The sequence below is a fragment of the Schistocerca nitens genome, chromosome 5 (genome assembly GCF_023898315.1).
Source record: "Schistocerca nitens isolate TAMUIC-IGC-003100 chromosome 5, iqSchNite1.1, whole genome shotgun sequence".
Classification (NCBI taxonomy): Eukaryota; Metazoa; Arthropoda; class Insecta; order Orthoptera; family Acrididae; genus Schistocerca; species Schistocerca nitens.
The window spans coordinates 765830434-765850197 of NC_064618.1; the positions used below are offsets into that span (position 1 = coordinate 765830434).

Below are 19764 nucleotides of genomic sequence, written 5' to 3' on the forward strand. Positions count from 1 at the left end.
TTCTCTCGTATTGTTACAGTCATATAATCTATAAGCTAAGCTGCAACCACCGTGCTGCATTCTACGTGGGCATGACAACCAACAAGCTGACTGTCTGCATGAATGGCCACCAACAAACTGTGCCCAAGAAACAAGTGGACCATCCTGTTGCTGAGCACGCTGCCAACGCAACATCCTTCATTTCAATGACTGCTTCACAGCCTGTGCCAAATGGATCCTTGGCACCAACACCAGTTTTCCTTAACTGTACAGGTTGGAACTCTCCCTGCAATATATCCTGTGTTCCTGTAACCCTCCTGGACTCAACCTTCGTTAGTCATTTTTCTCACCCATCCAGCCCCTTTCCTGTTCCCATTCCAGCACTACATAGCCCTTGTTCCACCAAAGCATCCAGTCTTCTTGCTACCTCTCTCCTTTTCTGCTAACCTCCCCCACCCACCTCTCCTGTACCCTCTGTCTGACATCCCAACTGCATCTAACTGCCCTACCCTCTCTCCACCTCATCCTTGTATGCTCCCCAGCAGTACTTCACTGTCCCCTACCCCTACCCTGCTATCCCTCCCCTTTCCCGCCCCAGCCTCCTCCTTACCCCCACCCTGTTGCGACTGCCATTATGCACTGCTGCTGTTGCTCCCGGTGTGGCTTCAGCTGCCAGAGGCTGCAGTCATGTGTGTGAATTGCATTTGTGTGTGTGTGTGTGTGTGTGTGTGTGTGTGTGTGTGTGTGTTTGCTTGCATGTCTGTTGTCTATTTTTGACAAAGGCCTTGTTGGCTGAAAGCTTATATTGTGACAGTCTTTTTGTTGTGCCTATCTGCAACTCAGCATCTCCGCTATCTGGTGAGTGACAACTTTCCTTTTCATAATATTGCTACATCTGGATGGCTAGATTTGAATTTGATTGGCCTCCTTCTGAATATGAGACCAGTGTCGTACCACTTTGCCATCTGTCTTAGAGCAACAATTGCTGGGTGGCCTTCATTGTAGGCCTAATTATGTCTTACACCTCATAACTGGTTATGTACATTCCAAGAGAATTCTTTCTTTTGCATAGCTCTGTAGTCATGGCTCTAGTTCTGAACATCGTACATGTGCTGCTGGAACAGTGAAATTTCTCAGTACTAATTATGCACTAAAGTGCCAGACAAACTGGTATAGGCATGCATATGTGTATTCAGATACAGAGATAAGTAAACAGACAGAATATGGTGCTGTGGTTGGCAATCCCTATATAAGACAACAATTGTCTGACACAGTTGTTAGATCGGTTACTGTTGCTGCAACCACAGGTCATCAAGATTTAAGTAAGTGTGAATGTGGTGTTACAGTCGGCGAGGGAGTGACAGGACACAGCATCTCTGTGGTAAAGATGAAGTGGAGATTTTTCCTTATGATGATTTCACGAATGTACTGTGAATATCCGGAATACGGTAAAACATCAAATCTCTGACATTGCTGCGGCCGGAAAAAGATCCTGCAAGAACGGGACCAACGATGACCGAAGAGAATCAATCAGTGTGACAGAATTGCAACCCTTCCACAAATTGCTGCAGATTTCAGTGCTGGGACACCAACAAATGTCAGCGTGCAAATCATTCAACAAAACATCACAGATAAGGGGTTTCTTAGCCGAAGGTCCACTTGTGTACCCTTGATAACTACACAAAGGCTTACGCCTCGCCTGGGCCCATCAACACTGACATTGGACTGTCGATGACTGGAAACATATTGCCTGGTCAGACGAGTCTGGTTTCAAATTGTATTGTCCTTCCAGCACTACCTCAGACATTAGTCGAGTCCACGCCACGTTGTGTTGCGGCACTTCTTCGTGCTCACGGGGGCCGTACACGATATTAGGCAGGTTTACCAGTTTCTTTGGCTTTTAAGTGTATAATGTTTTACACTATAGATATCCCTAACTTACTGTTACTGAGAACTTAACAATTTAATGTTAGTAAATATCTGAGTTCATGTGGTGAGTGTTTACCATAGGTTGGTTGTTGCCAGGTGTGGGAGCAACACTCGCTTTCTTCACTGCATGGGTATCATTTTCGAAATGAGTGTTGATGAACATGTAGTCAATAAGCAGAATGTCATCACTGAATTCTTTGCTTTCACTGCCTTTTCTGTCATGTTAAAAAGTGCATAAGTTTGTCACTGAGCACTGCACTTTCACTGGTAACTCTTTGTGTTTACAGTTCAGATATTAACATGCATGCGTGCATGTCGACCGTGTTCGCGCGCGCGCGCGCGCGCGCGCACACACACACACACACACACACACACACACAAAAGCAAATTTCATTAACAACAGTGACATGGCTGATGAGGCACATTTATGAATTGCCAGTATACTTTCCATGGGTAGTAGTGGAGATGAGAACTTCTTTAAACACTAGAGCCGCCTAGCTAAAACAGATAGATAGAATATAAAGGCTGTTAACAAGAATGATTCCATCTGTTTCCATTCAAAAGAACGTACCAATTGAATACTCCTTTGGTCTTATAACCTACCAACAAATCCCAGAGAACTCTGACATCTCTGAAAAAGTTATTTATGGCAATCCAAAGGATGGAATCTCAATGATATCTTAGAGAGGTAGTTAAGACTTTGACATGCTTAGCCATATGTGAAATTCTATGGATCACATGGTACTCCTAGTGTCAAGCTGTTACAGCTAAATGCAGTGAAGAGTTTAGTGGTGCGTGCAGAACCCAGAGCAATGACAGAGGAAGTGATAGATGCTGCAGTATGGCTCTAGAAACACTATATCCTCAATAATTGGCCGACGTGAATACCACCTGATGGCAGATTCGTAGTGAAGCTTTGTAATACTACACTCCTGGAAATGGAAAAAAGAACACATTGACACCGGTGTGTCAGACCCACCATACTTGCTCCGGACACTGCGAGAGGGCTGTACAAGCAATGATCACACGCACGGCACAGCGGACACACCAGGAACCGCGGTGTTGGCCGTCGAATGGCGCTAGCTGCGCAGCATTTGTGCACCGCCGCCGTCAGTGTCAACCAGTTTGCCGTGGCATATGGAGCTCCATCGCAGTCTTTAACACTGGTAGCATGCCGCGACAGCGTGGACGTGAACCGTATGTGCAGTTGACGGACTTTGAGCGAGGGCGTATAGTGGGCATGCGGGAGGCCGGGAAGACGTACCGCTGAATTGCTCAAACACGTGGGGCGTGAGGTCTCCACAGTACATCGATGTTGTCGCCAGTGGTCGGCGGAAGGTGCACGTGCCCGTCGACCTGGGACAGGACCGCAGCAACGCACGGATGCACGCCAAGACCGTAGGATCCTACGCTGTGCCGTAGGGGACCGCACCGCCACTTCCCAGCAAATTAGGGACACTGTTGCTCCTGGGGTATCGGCGAGGACCATTCGCAACCGTCTCCATGAAGCTGGGCTACGGTCCCGCACACCGTTAGGCCGTCTTCCGCTCACGCCCCAACATCGTGCAGCCCGCCTCCGGTGGTGTCGCGACAGGCGTGAATGGAGGGACGAATGGAGACGTGTCGTCTTCAGCGATGAGAGTCGCTTCTGCCTTGGTGCCAATGATGGTCGTATGCGTGTTTGGCGCCGTGCAGGTGAGCGCCACAATCAGGACTGCATACGACCGAGGCACACAGGGCCAACACCCGGCATCATGGTGTGGGGAGCGATCTCCTACACTGGCCATACACCACTGGTGATCGTCGAGGGGACACTGAATAGTGCACGGTACATCCAAACCGTCATCGAACCCATCGTTCTACCATTCCTAGACCGGCAAGGGAACTTGCTGTTCCAACAGGACAATGCACGTCCGCATGTATCCCGTGCCACCCAACGTGCTCTAGAAGGTGTAAGTCAACTACCCTGGCCAGCAAGATCTCCGGATCTGTCCCCCATTGAGCATGTTTGGGACTGGATGAAGCGTGGTCTCACGCGGTCTGCACGTCCAGCACGAACGCTGGTCCAACTGAGGCGCCAGGTGGAAATGTCATGGCAAGCCGTTCCACAGGACTACATCCAGCATCTCTACGATCGTCTCCATGGGAGAATAGCAGCCTGCATTGCTGCGAAAGGTGGATATACACTGTACTAGTGCCGACATTGTGCATGCTCTGTTGCCTGTGTCTATGTGCCTGTGGTTCTGTCAGTGTGATCATGTGATGTATCTGACCCCAGGAATGTGTCAATAAAGTTTCCCCTTCCTGGGACAATGAATTCACGGTGTTCTTATTTCAATTTCCAGGAGTGTATAAAGGCAACCATACTAACCAATCCAAAATTTACTACATTGAAGGCATATGATCTTTGCGCACAACACACTATCACAAAATGCATGCTTGTGCAGTGCTGCTCGACCCAGGGGTTAGCCAGTTTGAATCCTTGTGGTGGAAAAAATTTTCACCGCCAGAATTTCGTCGATAATGGGAGGAGAAGTGGTGTTGTAAACTTCAAGGTCTTTAGACTTTGCACCAGTGTCTTGGTTTAAATACCAAACCTCTCTGTAGTGTCTCATATAGTGAGGGCATGTGAGACTGTTGATCTGTCCAGTGGATGGGGACATTAAGCTTGGCGGACCCCTTGGTGCTATTTGCAAGGAATAGGCTATGCAGTGGCACTGTGTTTCATCCTCTCCCTTCTTTCATAATAATAATAATAATAATAATACAATGCAAACATTACACACACACACACACACACACACACACACACACACATGTAGAATTACAAAATGTTGTACATTACACACACACACACACACACACACACACATGTAGAATTACAAAATGTTGTAATGGAGCATGTTGCAAATAAATAAACAAACAAACATGAAATGGGAACCTGTATTGAGGCCATCAGCAGAATTGCCAACTATGCAACAAAGGCCAATTTGATAGTAATAGCAGATGTTCAGTGATGGAAATGGACAGTGTTAGACTATAAACACCATGACCAGATACTACAAAACTGATACTCCAGTAATATTTACATGTCTTTGTGATGCAATGATTAAAATTTCATCCTTATGTGAGCTTATTTTTAGGGCAGAATATTGTGAATACACAATGGCTGTTGGGCCTGTCTGACGTTCCTGGGACTTTTCAGTTGGAGATAGCAACATGCATACCGAGAGGATGTGCTTATTCAACTTTTCTTCATCTTTAAGACTTTGAGAAAGGCTGAATTATTGCCGTGAGGGACATGGGAGCTTCATATTGAAAGATAGGATAGACAGTTGGTTGTGGAGCTATGACTGCAGAAGAGTGCTGACAAGCTGTACCCAGGATAATAGTGTGGCAAGAAGAGCATGCACAAGTCCTTACAGATGGACTATGACACAAGATGATCATAGGATAGTTCGACTGGCTCCGACAAATAGACAGAGGAAAACAGCTAAAATTCAGTGAAGGTTACAAGTGGAATGTTACCACAGACTGTTGGGAACAGAGTACTGGAAGCTACACAGAGATCTCAAGTTGCTGTGCATCATTTACCACTCACACCATAACTCAGATAACAGACTTATGTGGTGTAGAACCAAGTCATCTAGGACACTGAGTGGAACTCTGTGGTGTTCAGTGATGAGTCGTGCTTTTGTTTATGGCAGTTTGATTCATGCCAGTACATCTGTTAGTAACCTGATGAATGGACATAGGAAGCAACAAGTTTTGAGTCCCATACCTCTCCATCGTCAGTTTCAAAATGACATGTACATGTATCTTGTGTGTTGAAGTTAATACAATCATAAATTATTTCAGTTATTTTTGTAAACCATCAAAGACTTAAGAAGAAAATAGCAGAAAAACTTATACCTTGTTTGCAAATACAATAGCTGTTGTTGAAAAAAGAAACCTCTGCAACACTGCTTTTTAGCACCACATGTACATATTTGCACATTACCGTATGTTCCCCTACACTGCTTACTGTAATGCTGTAAAGCATATCAAAATAGACTGTTATTTGGTCTGCATTCTCTGTTTGGGAACATAAATAAAAATATTTGAAGCTGGCTTGCGTAATGCTGGAAAGATATCAAACTGTTTCATAAACCTGAGGCAGTTTTTGTGCAGTTGGAGTCCTGTGATGAACAGAGTCCTGTGATGAACAGATAGATTATTTTGTTGCGTAAATCACCAAACCCACCCATACAAAATTTTAAATTCCATTGGTGAAATGTTTCTTTTAACTGATGTTTTGCAGCTTTCAGTTTGAATCATTTCAGTTGTAGCAGCACATGCATATTTCCTCTGTTGAGCCACAAAATCAAACAAGTCTTTTTCCACATCTGGATATTTGTACTTTTGCCATCATATTGAACACCAACATTTCAAACTATATTAGAGCTTCTTGTCACTTGCACGTCACTGACGATAACTTGAAGTTGTTATTTAAGGTTGGCAACATAATTTAGTGTCTGCATCATTTACATAGTAGTACTATTTCATAATCAGAAGTAAATTTAGTAGTGTGGCCTATATTTGAGATTTACTTTTTACATTAATCTCGGTACAAAAGTTTATGTACGGCCTACATTCACATGCAGCTCACATTCACACAAATACAGTGTGTTAACAGAACTGTTTTTGCAATTGTTGAAGCAAGGGTAAATAATCACAGGTATGTGCCAAGGATGGTATATCCTGTTCTCATACCTTTTGAGACCAGGATACCAAGTGGTATAATCCAGCAGGATAATGCAAGAGCCAACATTGCAATTAATGCCACAGATGCCTTTTGGAATGTAGATCCATGACTGGTCTACCTTATTTCCAGATTTGTTGTCCCATGGTGTTTGTCTGGAATGCAATAAGACTTGTAGTGCCAGAGGAGCCTCCAGCCAGCAATCTTCATGAACTGACACAGCATGTGTTTCGTATATGGCAATAAATTCCTCAAGATGATGTCTGGAGGTCTATTGCTTCCATGACACAAATGCAAGAATGTATTAATGCTCAAAAGGGGTCACTCCTCATGGTAATGTTAATGATGAACCTCAGTTCCTAATGAAATGAAAGTTTAATCATTTAATGAACATGTCCACAAAGTTTGATAAATATTGGATTGGCACTTCAGGTGTGACATTTTCAATTTCTCACAGCGTTAATTCACAACCAGAACAGTAGCATTGTACTGTGAACAGTGGTAGATGAGGAAGAGAGACACAAGATATACTAAGGGAAAATGACTTGTTTCACTGAATGTGTAATGTTTTTACTATGTGCATTCCATACCATGACAAGCTTCTGTATCTGAATCTACATCTACACCCAGTCTCTGCAAACCATTGTGAAGTACATGGCAGGGGGTGTGTCCCATTGTACCAGTTATTAAGTTTTCTTCCCATTCCATTCCCACATGGAGTGTGGGAAGAACGATTGCTTGAATGCCTTTCTGCTTGCTGTAATTATTATAATCTTGTCCTCATGGTCCCTATGTGTACAGTACCTAGGGTGTTGTAGTATATTACTAGTCACCATTTAAATGAAATTTTGTTTGTAGACTTTCTCAGGATAGTTTACATCTATCTTCAAGAGTCTTCCAATTCAATTGCTTCAGCATCTCTGTGACACACACCCAAGGGTCAAACAAGCTGCCTTCACGGGTTGTCAGCCGAGTAGCGTCATTGTCTCGTAGGTGACAACCCGTGAAGACTTCATATATGAAATTCGCCAAGAAAGCCTGCACTCACATATATTCATGCTGCTGTTCTCTGTATACGTTTAGTATCCCCCGTTAGTCCTATTTGGTACAGATCCTATATGCTTGAGCAATATTCTAAAACTGGTCGCATGAGTGATTTGTAAGCAGACTCCTTTATAGACTTATTGCAATTCCACTAATAAACTGCTGTCTACCACCTGCTTTACCTGAACAGAGCCTATGTGATCATTCAATTTCATGTCCCTACAAAGTGTTACACCCAGGTATTTGTGAGAGTTGACCAATTCCCACTCTGACTTATAGATATTACAGTCATAGGATATTATGTTTTTCCATTATGTGAAGTGCACAGTTTTACATTTCTGAACCTTTAAAGCACTTTGAAATCTTTTCAAGATCTGACAGAATATTTATGCAGCTTCTTTCAGACAATACTTCAGTATAGATAACTGCATCATCTGCAAAAAGTCTGAGGTTACTGCTAATATTGTCTACAAGGTCATCAATATGTAACATGAACAGCGTGGGTCCCACACAGTTTCCTGGGGCATACCTGGGGTTACTTCTACATCTGACGATGACTCTCCATCCAAGATAGTATGCTGTGTCTTCCCTACCAAAAAGTCCTCAGTCCAGTCATAAATTTCACTTCATACACTATATGATCGAGCTGTTACCAATAAGTGTAGGCGCGGTACTGAGTCAAATGTCTTTCGTATATCAAGAAATATTGCATTTACCCAACTTCCTTAATTCAAAGTTATCAGTGTGTCATGTGAGAAAAGTGTAGTTGGGTTTCACATGGTTGACGTGTTTGGAATCCTTACTTGTTGACATGGAGGAGGTCATTCTGTTCTAGATACCTCATGTTTGAGCTCAGAATATGTTCTAAGATTCTGCAACAAATTGCACACAAGGATATTGGATGGTAGTTTTATGGATCACTTCTACTAACCTCCTTGACCAGTGCTTTCTTCCAACTACTATGAACAGTTTTTTGTTCGAGGGAGCTATGGTAGATTATAGTTAGAAGAAGGCCTGACTCAGACGCAAATTCAGTGTAGAATCTGATAGGAATTTCATTGGGCCTTGGAGCTGTTTTCAGTTTTATCCATTTCAGTTGTTCTTAACACCACTGACCATCATACTGATTCTACTTGTCGTTTCAGTGGTACGAGGGTTAAATTGTGGCAATTCTCCTGGATTTCCATTTGTAAAGGAACATTCTTCTCTGACCACAACATGCTTTGTCCTGTGCATTAGGTTGACTTGGTGTGCCACATAACCTCACATTTTTTGCGTGTTAATGGACTCCACTTATACAAGCTTACCTTTGCAATGCTTATATCCTGCCGACTGAAGGGCTGGAGTCCTGCAACACTCACCTACTTGTCTTTGACAAAAATTGTAAACACATTATGTGCAGTCTCTGAAACATGACTAATACAGGGATAAACACTTCCCTTTGTTAAGGAAATGTTTCGATTGAAAGATAAATCAGAACAAATTTTAATTTTTGACAGGAAACCATTTATTTTGAAGTTTAGTGGCTTTTTAAAACAATACAAAACACTTAATGGAGCAGAGAGCTATGGCCATTACACATTATTCCACATGTCACAAAATGTTATCTAATGTTAGAGCATTTTATATTATTTATCATGGTCCAGTGACTCTCAGCAGTTTCATTTATTAACAGAAAGTCACAAACAAAAGGTGCTAGCTTGTCAGGTAAGACGTGAGGCAAGCTGCGGAGTAGTGTTGCCAATGCTAACACCAAGGAATGGTGTTATAGCTGCTGGAATGAATCGCCAATGCCAGATTCTTCCTCATTGTAATACAGCATGAAAGAGGGACTGGTAGCTTCTCTATACCTCTTTGTGATAAGCTTCACAATATCTTTTCATCTGTGTCATTGTTTTCGTCAGGCACTCACACATGCTTCTTCCAAATGGCTGGTCCCAGTGCCTTCTCCACAAAAACCAGAAGGTGCATCTACTCATAACCTTGGTACAGTGGGAAGTAACCATTACTTTTACTAGATTTTTTTTCTGTGTGTACCTAGGGAGCTTAATAAAGTTAATTCTTGCACCATGCCTCAAGTCTTGCTATGCAGCTCTAAAAAAAGATTTTGTCAGATCTAAAAAAGCTATCCACTACTTTGTGTCTTTCCTGTGCTCAAAAAAACGGGCAGTTCCAGTTTTGCAGAGAAGGGGTGTCCTTGTAGGAAGTTTACATCTTAAGGTGAGGAAATAACAGCCATATAACTTTGCCAACATGTCTAGAAGCTTCCAGATGCCAAGCATCTCTTTCAGGTGAGAATGCACCATCAAGTGGGCCCTGTTGGATCTCAATGCTTTTATGCTTACTCTCTTCTGTGGTGCATAATTCGAGCCCATATTAGCTCATGAAAATAATCACATGCAAACAAAATGAATATTTCCTAACTCATTATCTTTTATGAACTCAACTACATTGAGATTATAGTAGCACATTCAATCAATTATTTGATAATCAAGGTGGAGTGAGGCGGAATGGAGAGTGGATCTCACCTAATTGCTGTGTGACACCACTACACTCCTTCATTGGTTTAAAATATGGAGATTTTTAAAGCCAGTGAAAAAGAACATAAATTACACTCCTGGAAATGGAAAAAAGAACACATTGACACCGGTGTGTCAGACCCACCATACTTGCTCCGGACACTGCGAGAGGGCTGTACAAGCAATGATCACACGCACGGCACAGCGAACACACCAGGAACCGCGGTGTTGGCCATCGAATGGCGCTAGCTGCGCAGCATTTGTGCACCGCCGCCGTCAGTGTCAGCCAGTTTGCCGTGGCATATGGAGCTCCATCGCAGTCTTTAACACTGGTAGCATGCCGCGACAGCGTGGACGTGAACCGTATGTGCAGTTGACGGACTTTGAGCGAGGGCGTATAGTGGGCATGCGGGAGGCCGGGTGGACGTACCGCCGAATTGCTCAACACGTGGGGTGTGAGGTCTCCACAGTACATCGATGTTGTCGCCAGTGGTCGGCGGAAGGTGCACGTGCCCGTCGACCTGGGACCGGACCGCAGCGACGCAAGGATCGTAGGATCCTACGCAGTGCCGTAGGGGACCGCACCGCCACTTCCCAGCAAATTAGGGACACTGTTGCTCCTGGGGTATCGGCGAGGACCATTCGCAACCGTCTCCATGAAGCTGGGCTACGGTCCCGCACACCGTTAGGCCGTCTTCCGCTCACGCCCCAACATCGTGCAGCCCGCCTCCAGTGGTGTCGCGACAGGCGTGAATGGAGGGACGAATGGAGACGTGTCGTCTTCAGCGATGAGAGTCGCTTCTGCCTTGGTGCCAATGATGGTCGTATGCGTGTTTGGCGCCGTGCAGGTGAGCGCCACAATCAGGACTGCATACGACCGAGGCACACAGGGCCAACACCCGGCATCATGGTGTGGGGAGCGATCTCCTACACTGGCCGTACACCACTGGTGATCGTCGAGGGGACACTGAATAGTGCACGATACATCCAAATAGTCATCGAATCCATCGTTCTACCATTCCTAGACCGGCAAGGGAACTTGCTGTTCCAACAGGACAATGCACGTCCGCATGTATCCCGTGCCACCCAACGTGCTCTAGAAGGTGTAAGTCAACTACCCTGGCCAGCAAGATCTCCGGATCTGTCCCCCATTGAGCATGTTTGGGACTGGATGAAGCGTCGTCTCACGCGGTCTGCACGTCCAGTACGAACGCTGGTCCAACTGAGGCGCCAGGTGGAAATGGCATGGCAAGCCGTTCCACAGGACTACATCCAGCATCTCTACGATCGTCTCCATGGGAGAATAGCAGCCTGCATTGCTGCGAAAGGTGGATATACACTGTACTAGTGCCGAAATTGTGCATGCTCTGTTGCCTGTGTCTATGTGCCTGTGGTTCTGTCAGTGTGATCATGTGATGTATCTGACCCCAGGAATGTGTCAATAAAGTTTCCCCTTCCTGGGACAATGAATTCACGGTGTTCTTATTTCAATTTCCAGGAGTGTATTTATAAGTTATCAAGACACTCTTAAACCTACACAACATTTATCTCATTTAATAATGGTTTGAGTTCATAACACTCCTCATTTATCTGATTACTTGGAATTTCACCATTTTGTAAGAATGTAATCCCCTAATACTGTAGTTGGAAACGTTTCTTAATTCTTGTGAGCTCGAGTACTCTTCGCATGGATAAAAAAGGATGACTAAAATGTTGTGGAGGTGCACATTGAACATTGGTGCCCATGCCTGAGAATCAATTTTTGATTCATTGTAGACATGAATAACAGTACATTTGTCACCACTATCTACTGTTGCTCCTTTAGTTTCAAATAGATGGGTAGACAATAAAAATTATTTCCATAGCAGTGCCTCACTTGGGTAAGGTAAGACAATGAGTCCACAGTCAAGGCTGTCCTTTGTCCCTGCCACAGAACTGAAAGGTAGACTGGAGGTCAGTCAAAGGAACCCCAAACCCTCACCCATTACCTCTCTGATAGTTCCATTTTCAGACAAATCATTAACTACAGCTGGGAGGTCTCCCAACTAATTCCTCTAAATATTACAGTGCCATATATGTTGACATTTTTCTTGTTATATAATACCCATTGGTCATTTAGTTATCCGACTTACAATAATCCGATAACTTCTTTGACCACTTTTTGTTTTCTCAAAAAAAATCTGGATTCATTAAAGCTGTTGACAGTGGACAAATATACAACTGCCTCTTTTCAATTTACACTATGTGATCAAAAGTATCCAGACACCCCCCAAAAACATACTTTTTTCATATTAGGTGCAGTGTGATGCCACCTACTCCGGATACTCCAAATCAGTGATCTCAGTGTAGTCATTGACATCTTGAGAGAGTAGAATGGGGCACTCCGCAGAACTCACGGGCTTCAGAAGTGATCGTGTGATTGGATGTCACTTATGTCATACGTCTGTGTGTGAGATTTACACACCCTAAACATCCGTAGGTCCACTGTTCCCGATGTGATAGTGAAGTGGAAACGTGAAGGAAGATGTACAGCACAGAAGTGTACAGGCCGACCTTGTCTGTTGACTGACAGAGACTTCCGACAGTTGAAGAGGGTCGTAATGTGTAATAGGTAGACATATATCCAGACCATCACATAGGAATTCCAAACTGCATAAGGGTCCACTGCAAGTACTATGACAGTGAGGCGGGAGGAGAGAAAACTTGGATTTCTCGGTCGAGCAGCTGCTCATAAGCCACACATCATGCCGGTAAATGCCAAACAACGCCTCGCTTGGTGTAATGAGCATAGACATTGGACGACTGAACAGTGGAAAGTGGAGTGATGAATCATGGTACACAATGTGGCGATCCGATGGCAGGTTGTGGGTATGGTGTGAACGCCTGGTGAATGTCGTGCCAGCGTGTGTAGCACCAACAGTAAAATTTGGAGGCGGTGGTGTTATGGTGTGGTCATGGTTTTCATGGAGGGGGATTGCACCCCTTGTTGTTTTGCATGGCATTATCACAGCACAGGCCTACAGTAATGTTTTAAGCACCTTCTTGCTTCTCGCTGTCGAAGAGCATTTCGGGGATGGTGATTGCATCTTTCAACATGATCAGCACCTCTTCATAATGCACGACCTGTTGCAGAGTGGTTCCACAACAATAACATCCCTGTAATGGACTGGCCTGCACAGAGTCCTGACCTGAATCCTATAGAACACTACTGGGATGTTTTGGAACGCAGACGTCATGCCAGGGCTCGCTGTCCGACATCGGTACCTCTCCTCAGTGCAGCACTCCGTGAAGAATGGGCTGCCATTCCCAAAGAAACCTTCAAGCACTTGACTGAACGTATGCCTGCGAGAGAGAAAGCTGTCATCAAGGCTAAGGGTGGGCCATTACCATATTGAATTCCACCTTTACTGAGGGAGGGCACCACGAACTTGTAAGTCATTTTCAGCCAGGTGTCCAAATACTTTTGATCACATCGTGTATGTATAATAAAAGTTGTTATAGTTTTTGGAAAGTATAAATGTGCTCCAATAGGCACCTTGTTATTACATATGAAAACTATTGAAATCAGTATTATGTTAATGCTACGGAGATAAAGATTAACTCTTGTGTGAAAATAAAATCTCTCCTTTTTTTATAACTAATCTCAATAGCTATAAGTGTTGAAAAAGTAAAATTCTTCATCTTTTATTTTACTTCCAGTACTCACAGTTACACAGTCTTAAAGAGTGCACCACTATTACCTTAAAAATAATGCTTGCCTTCATTGGCTTGAAATTTCAAATCTAAAATAAAAATGTAATTGTCATTGCTCACACTTGAACTCTTTCAGCTGTACACAAGACACATGCACTGATTAGCATTACATCAAGCTTCTGTCTTCTCAACAGGTCTGGCAGTAATGGTAACTAAAGTAAACCTTTCATTGGCTAATATATGGCTACAAGTCAGTTATATTACATAACCAAATTCTTTTCTGTACTGAGTTTAGTCCAGCCTGTACATGTTAGGATATGGTGAGCTCTCAATCATGTATGGTCCATGGTACACTAAGAGAAACTTTTTAACTTCTGCAGTGGCCTTTCTCGGCTTCATGTTTCATTTGCACCATTGTTAATAATTGCAGGAATGGAAAATTCACATCCTCCCCACTGATGTTTGCAGGCTTTCCTCCAAAAATCAGTTCACTTGGGCGAAACTCTGCAATTCGTGTCGTGAATTATCCACGATTTCGTAAATTTTACACTTACGATGACAGGTCCTTCAGAGCCGGTTCAGTTCCTTCATGACACTTTCACTTGGGTTACCTTGAGAAAAATTTGGCAAAATGCAAACTTATTTAATCTGCTTTCTTTCAAGTGGAACAAACTTCAGCCAGATGTCTGATAGATGTCAAACCCATATACATAAAATAATCCCCTTCTAGTTTACCTACTAACACAGTTGCTGTAGCCCTCCCAATGGGATGAAATCCTATGTATTTTTAGCAAATGTCCAATACAATAAAAATATAAGAACACCCACCACTGGATACAGACAATGCGTCAAAGAGATCTATAGCAGTAACCTATCTGGGTCCCAGTTAGGCATGACCCATTGCATATCCATTTGAATAGGTACAGAGAGCAGTCCTGACTTGCAGACAGTGATCACAGGTGGCAACCCTCTTCTATACTCTTGTTATTCAATATCCCGGCCTCTTGTAGTTTTCTGATTCATTTCCACACCCTATACTGTGGTGGACATATGTGAGACCTGAGTTTCTCCTGGCGTACACAACTTTCAAATAACTTCCGGGAATTCAGCCGGGTAACACTTTCAGCGACCGCCGATATTTTGGCGGTAGAACACCCCGCCATTTTCAAGGCAAACTGCAACGGACAGGCGGCATACATGCTAATTTAATACCTCAGTTCTCGGACAGAAGCAGGAAAGATAACACACACACACACTGAACACTAGTGCCACCAAAGCTGACCAAAGTCAGAGCTATCGATAGTGAGACTATGAATTCGCAGGTGAGGTAGCATTGACTCTGTCCCTCTGTTTTTTTACAAGGGAGAGAGCCGGATTCCAAACAGAGTTTAAACAGAAACCTCCATCCCTGTTAACGAGGTTGCTCGCTAATTTATTCTCAACTGCCTCCCTAATAACACTGTCCCAATAGCTGGACGTGCATGCCAATATCTAGGTGTTATTATATAACATGGGGTGACCAGTATCCAAGCAATGTTCGGCAATAGCAGATCTATTTGGCTGCTGTAATCGTGTGTGTCGTTTATGCTCGGTACATCGGTCCTCCACGGTCCTGATAGTTTGACCAGTATATGCCATGCCGCAGCTACAAGGAATACGATATACACCCGCCTTACGCAGTCCAAGATCATCCTTAACGGAACTCAAAAGTGCTCTAATTTTAGATGGAGGTCGGAAAACACATTTCACATCATATTTCCGTAAAATACGACCGATCTTGTTGGACGTGTTTCCTACGTAAGGCAAAAAGGCAGTAGACTAAGGTGTTGACTCAGAATTATCATCAATCACCCGATGTACAGTAGGTCGATAGTGCAACGCACGTTCAATCTGTCTATCACTATAACCATTTTGATGAAATGTAACTTCAAGATGGGACAGCTCAGCTGGCAAAGTCTCAGCGTCAGAAACGACATGTGCCCTGTGTACCGAGGTACGAAGTACCCCTTCACGCTGAGCCGGATGGTGACAACTATTAGCCTGTAAGTACGAGTCGGTGTGAGTACGTTTCCTGTAGACTGCATGTCCCAATGATCCATCATCCTTCTTCCTAACCAACACGTCAAGAAAGGGAAGGCAACCATCCTCTTCCACCTCCATCGTAAAACGAATGTTCGGGTAGATCAAGTTCAGATGTTCTAAAAAGACATTCAAATTCTCCCTACCATGAGGTCAAACAACGAAGGTGTCGTCAATGTATCTAAAGAAACAGGCGGGTTTCAAAGGCGCCGACTCCAATGCACATTCCTCGAAGTCTTCCATGAACAAATTTGCGATCACAGGAGACAACGGACTACCCATCGCAACTCCATCTGTCTGCTCGTAATACTGGTCATTAAATAGAAAGTAAATGGATGTCAACACATGCCTAAAGAGATTAGTTAATTCAGCACCAAACCTGGCCTCAATTAACCGCAACGAATCAGACAGAGGAACACGAGTGAAGAGAGAGACCACATCGAAACTCACTCAAATATCAGAGTCATTCAACCTCAGTCCCTCCAAACGACGTATAAAATCAGCTGAGTTCCTGATATGATGTTCACACCGACCTACTTGTGGACTCAACAGAGAAGCAAGATGCTTGGATACACGATATGTCGGAGCGCCGATGTTACTCACTATAGGACGGAAAGGAACCCCTTCCTTGTGAACCATTGGAAGGCCATATAACCTAGGGGGAACCCCACTATAGGTGTTAAGACTCTTGATAGTGTCCTGCGACAAACCACTTTTCTTCAGTAGGCTGTTGGTCTTTCTCTCAACAAGTTTGAAGGTTTTCATCGCTTGGAGTCGGATGTTATATCTCGACGTTCTGTGATAAATCTCACAGAGAAATCTTTTGACGACGCAACCTTATCCATGCTAGGGAAGGGTTTAAATTTTGCACCCACTCCGAAGAATTTGCCGGTTGTTGATTTTATTAGTTCAATTGAACAGGCAGTTTGCAAACTACCTCCTGACGCTGCAGAGGAGGTTAGGAGGGAGGCATGCCGTGTTTTGACTAGGGCTTGTCCACCCAAGAGTAATGTAACAGCAGCAGAGAGGGCAGAGTTGATCCTAGTATTGTTATTTTACCTGCTGACAAGGGCAATGCCACCGTTATTTTAAATAATCATGATTATGTACAAAAGATGCAACGTTTACTATCTGATTCAGCGTATCACAGAATCGATGCTGACCCCACAAAAAGTGTTGAGAGAAAGACCAACAGCCTCCTGAAGAAACGTGGTTTGTCGCAGGACACTATCAAGAGTCTTAACACCTATAGTGCGGTTCCCCCTAGGTTATATGGCCTTCCAGAGGTTCTCAAGGAAGGGGTTCCTTTCCGTCCTATAGTGAGTAACATCGGCGCTCCGACATATCGTGTGGCCAAGCATCTTGCTTCTCTGTTGAGTCCACAAGTAGGTCGGTGTGAACATCATATCAGGAACTCAGCTGATTTTTTACGTCGTTTGGAAGGACTGAGGTTGAATGACTCTGATATTTGAGTGAGTTTCGATGTGGTCTCTCTCTTCACTCGTGTTCCTCTGTCTGATTCGTTGTGGTTAATTGAGGCCAGGTTTGGTGCTGAATTAACTAATCTCTTTAGGCATATGTTGACATCCACTTACTCTTTAATGACCAGTATTACGAGCAGACAGATGGAGTTGCGATGTGTAGTCCGTTGTCTCCTGTGATCGCAAATTTGTTCATGGAAGACTTCGAGGAATGTGCATTGGAGTCGGCGCCTTTGAAACCCGCCTGTTTCTTTAGATACATTGACGACACCTTCATTGTTTGGCCTCATGGTAGGGAGAATTTGAATGTCTTTTTAGAACATCTGAACTTGATCCACCCGAACATTCGTTTTACGATGGAGGTGGAAGAGGATGGTTGCCTTCCCTTTCTTGACGTGTTGGTTAGGGGGAAGGATGATGGATCATTAGGACATGCAGTCTACAGGAAACGTACTCACACCGACTCGTACTTACAGGCTAATAGTTGTCACCATCCGGCTCAGTGTGAAGGGGTACTTCGTACCTCGGTACACAGGGCACATGTCGTTTCTGACGCTGAGACTTTGCCAGCTGAGCTGTCCCATCTTGAAGTTACATTTCATCAAAATGGTTATAGTGATATACAGATTGAACATGCGTTGCACTATCGACCTACTGTACATCGGGTGAATGATGATAATTCTGAGTCAACACCTTAGTCTACTGCCTTTTTGCCTTACGTAGGAAACACGTCCAACAAGATCGGTCGTATTTTACGGAAATACGATGTGAAATGTGTTTTCCGACCTCCATCTAAAATTAGAGCACTTTTGAGTTCCGTTAAGGATGATCTTGGACTGCGTAAGGCGGGTGTATATCGTATTCCTTGTAGCTGCGGCATGGCATATACTGGTCAAACTATCAGGACCGTGGAGGACCGATGTACCGAGCATAAACGACACACACGATTTCAGCAGTCAAATAGATCTGCTATTGCCGAACATTGCTTGGATACTGGTCACCCCATGTTATATAATAACACCGAGATATTGGCATGCAAGTCCAGCTATTGGGACAGTGTTATTAGGGAGGCAGTTGAGAATAAATTAGCGAGCAACCTCGTTAACAGGGATGGAGGTTTCTGTTTACTCTGTTTGGAATCCGGCTCTCTCCCTTGTCAAAAAACAGAGGGACAGAGTCAATGCTACCTCACCTGCAAATTCATAGTCTCACTATCGATAGCTCTGACTTTGGTCAGCTTTGGTGGCACTAGTATTCAGTGTGTGTGTGTGTGTGTTATCTTTCCTGCTTCTGTCCGAGAACCGAGGTATTAAATTAGCATGTACGCCGCCTGTCCGTTGTAGTTTGCCTTGAAAATGGCGGGGTGTTCTCCCGCCGAAATATCGGCGGTCGCTGAAAGTGTTACCTGGCTGAATTCCTGGAAGTTATTTGAAAATGTGGTGGACATAGTCAGTGAGAATGTCAGCATGTTATTCTATACCAGAGAAGGAAAGTTGCAACTCACCATATAGCGGAGATGCTGAGTCGCGATAGGCGCTATAAAAAGATTCACACAATCTTTTTACTGTGCCTATCGTGACTCAGCATCTCCGCTATATGGTGAGTAGCAACTTTCCTTCTCTGGTATTGTTACATTACATCTTGGATTTTCCATTGTTTGATCAGCATGTTATTCTGAAGAGACTGTTTCCATTCTTCCCTACACATCACCTTACCAAAAATGATATGTTACACCGCTAAATGCAATAGAAGAATGGCACGAGGACACAATTGTGAGCTGTTCCTACACTGACAGCAACCACATCACAGTACTTTTGCGAGGAGAGTTGTTGCATTAATCTGTGTTTTGGTTGTGTGTTCACCCTTTATATATTGAAGAGCCAAAGAAACTTGTACACCTGCCTAATATTGTGTAGGGCCCCCGCAAGCATGCAGAAGTGCTGCGTCATGATGTTGTATGGACTCGACTAATGTCTGAAGTAGTGCTGGAGGGAATTGACACCAGGGATCCTGCAGGGCTGTCCATAAATCTGTAACAGTATGAGGAGGTGGAGATCTCTTCTGAACAGCATGTTGCAAGGCATCTGAGATATGCTCAATAATGTTCATGTCTGGTGAGTTTGGTGGCCAGAGGAGGTGTTTAAACTCAGAAGAGTGTTCTTGGAGCCACTCTGTAGCAATTCTGGACGTGTGGGGTGTTGCATTATCCGGCTGGAATTGCCCAAGTCCGTCGGAATGCACAATGGATGCATGTGATCAGGCAGAATGCTTGCATACGTGTTACCTGTCAGAGTTGTGT

At 44.0% G+C, this 19764-nt stretch overlaps 1 protein-coding gene across 4 annotated transcripts in view; it reads left to right on the top strand.

Moving 5' to 3' along the window:
* LOC126260936 (PMS1 protein homolog 1-like) overlaps positions 1-19764 on the top strand; it is a 116028-nt gene that overhangs the window by 46655 nt on the left and 49609 nt on the right. The gene's annotated exons all lie outside the window — the stretch shown is intronic.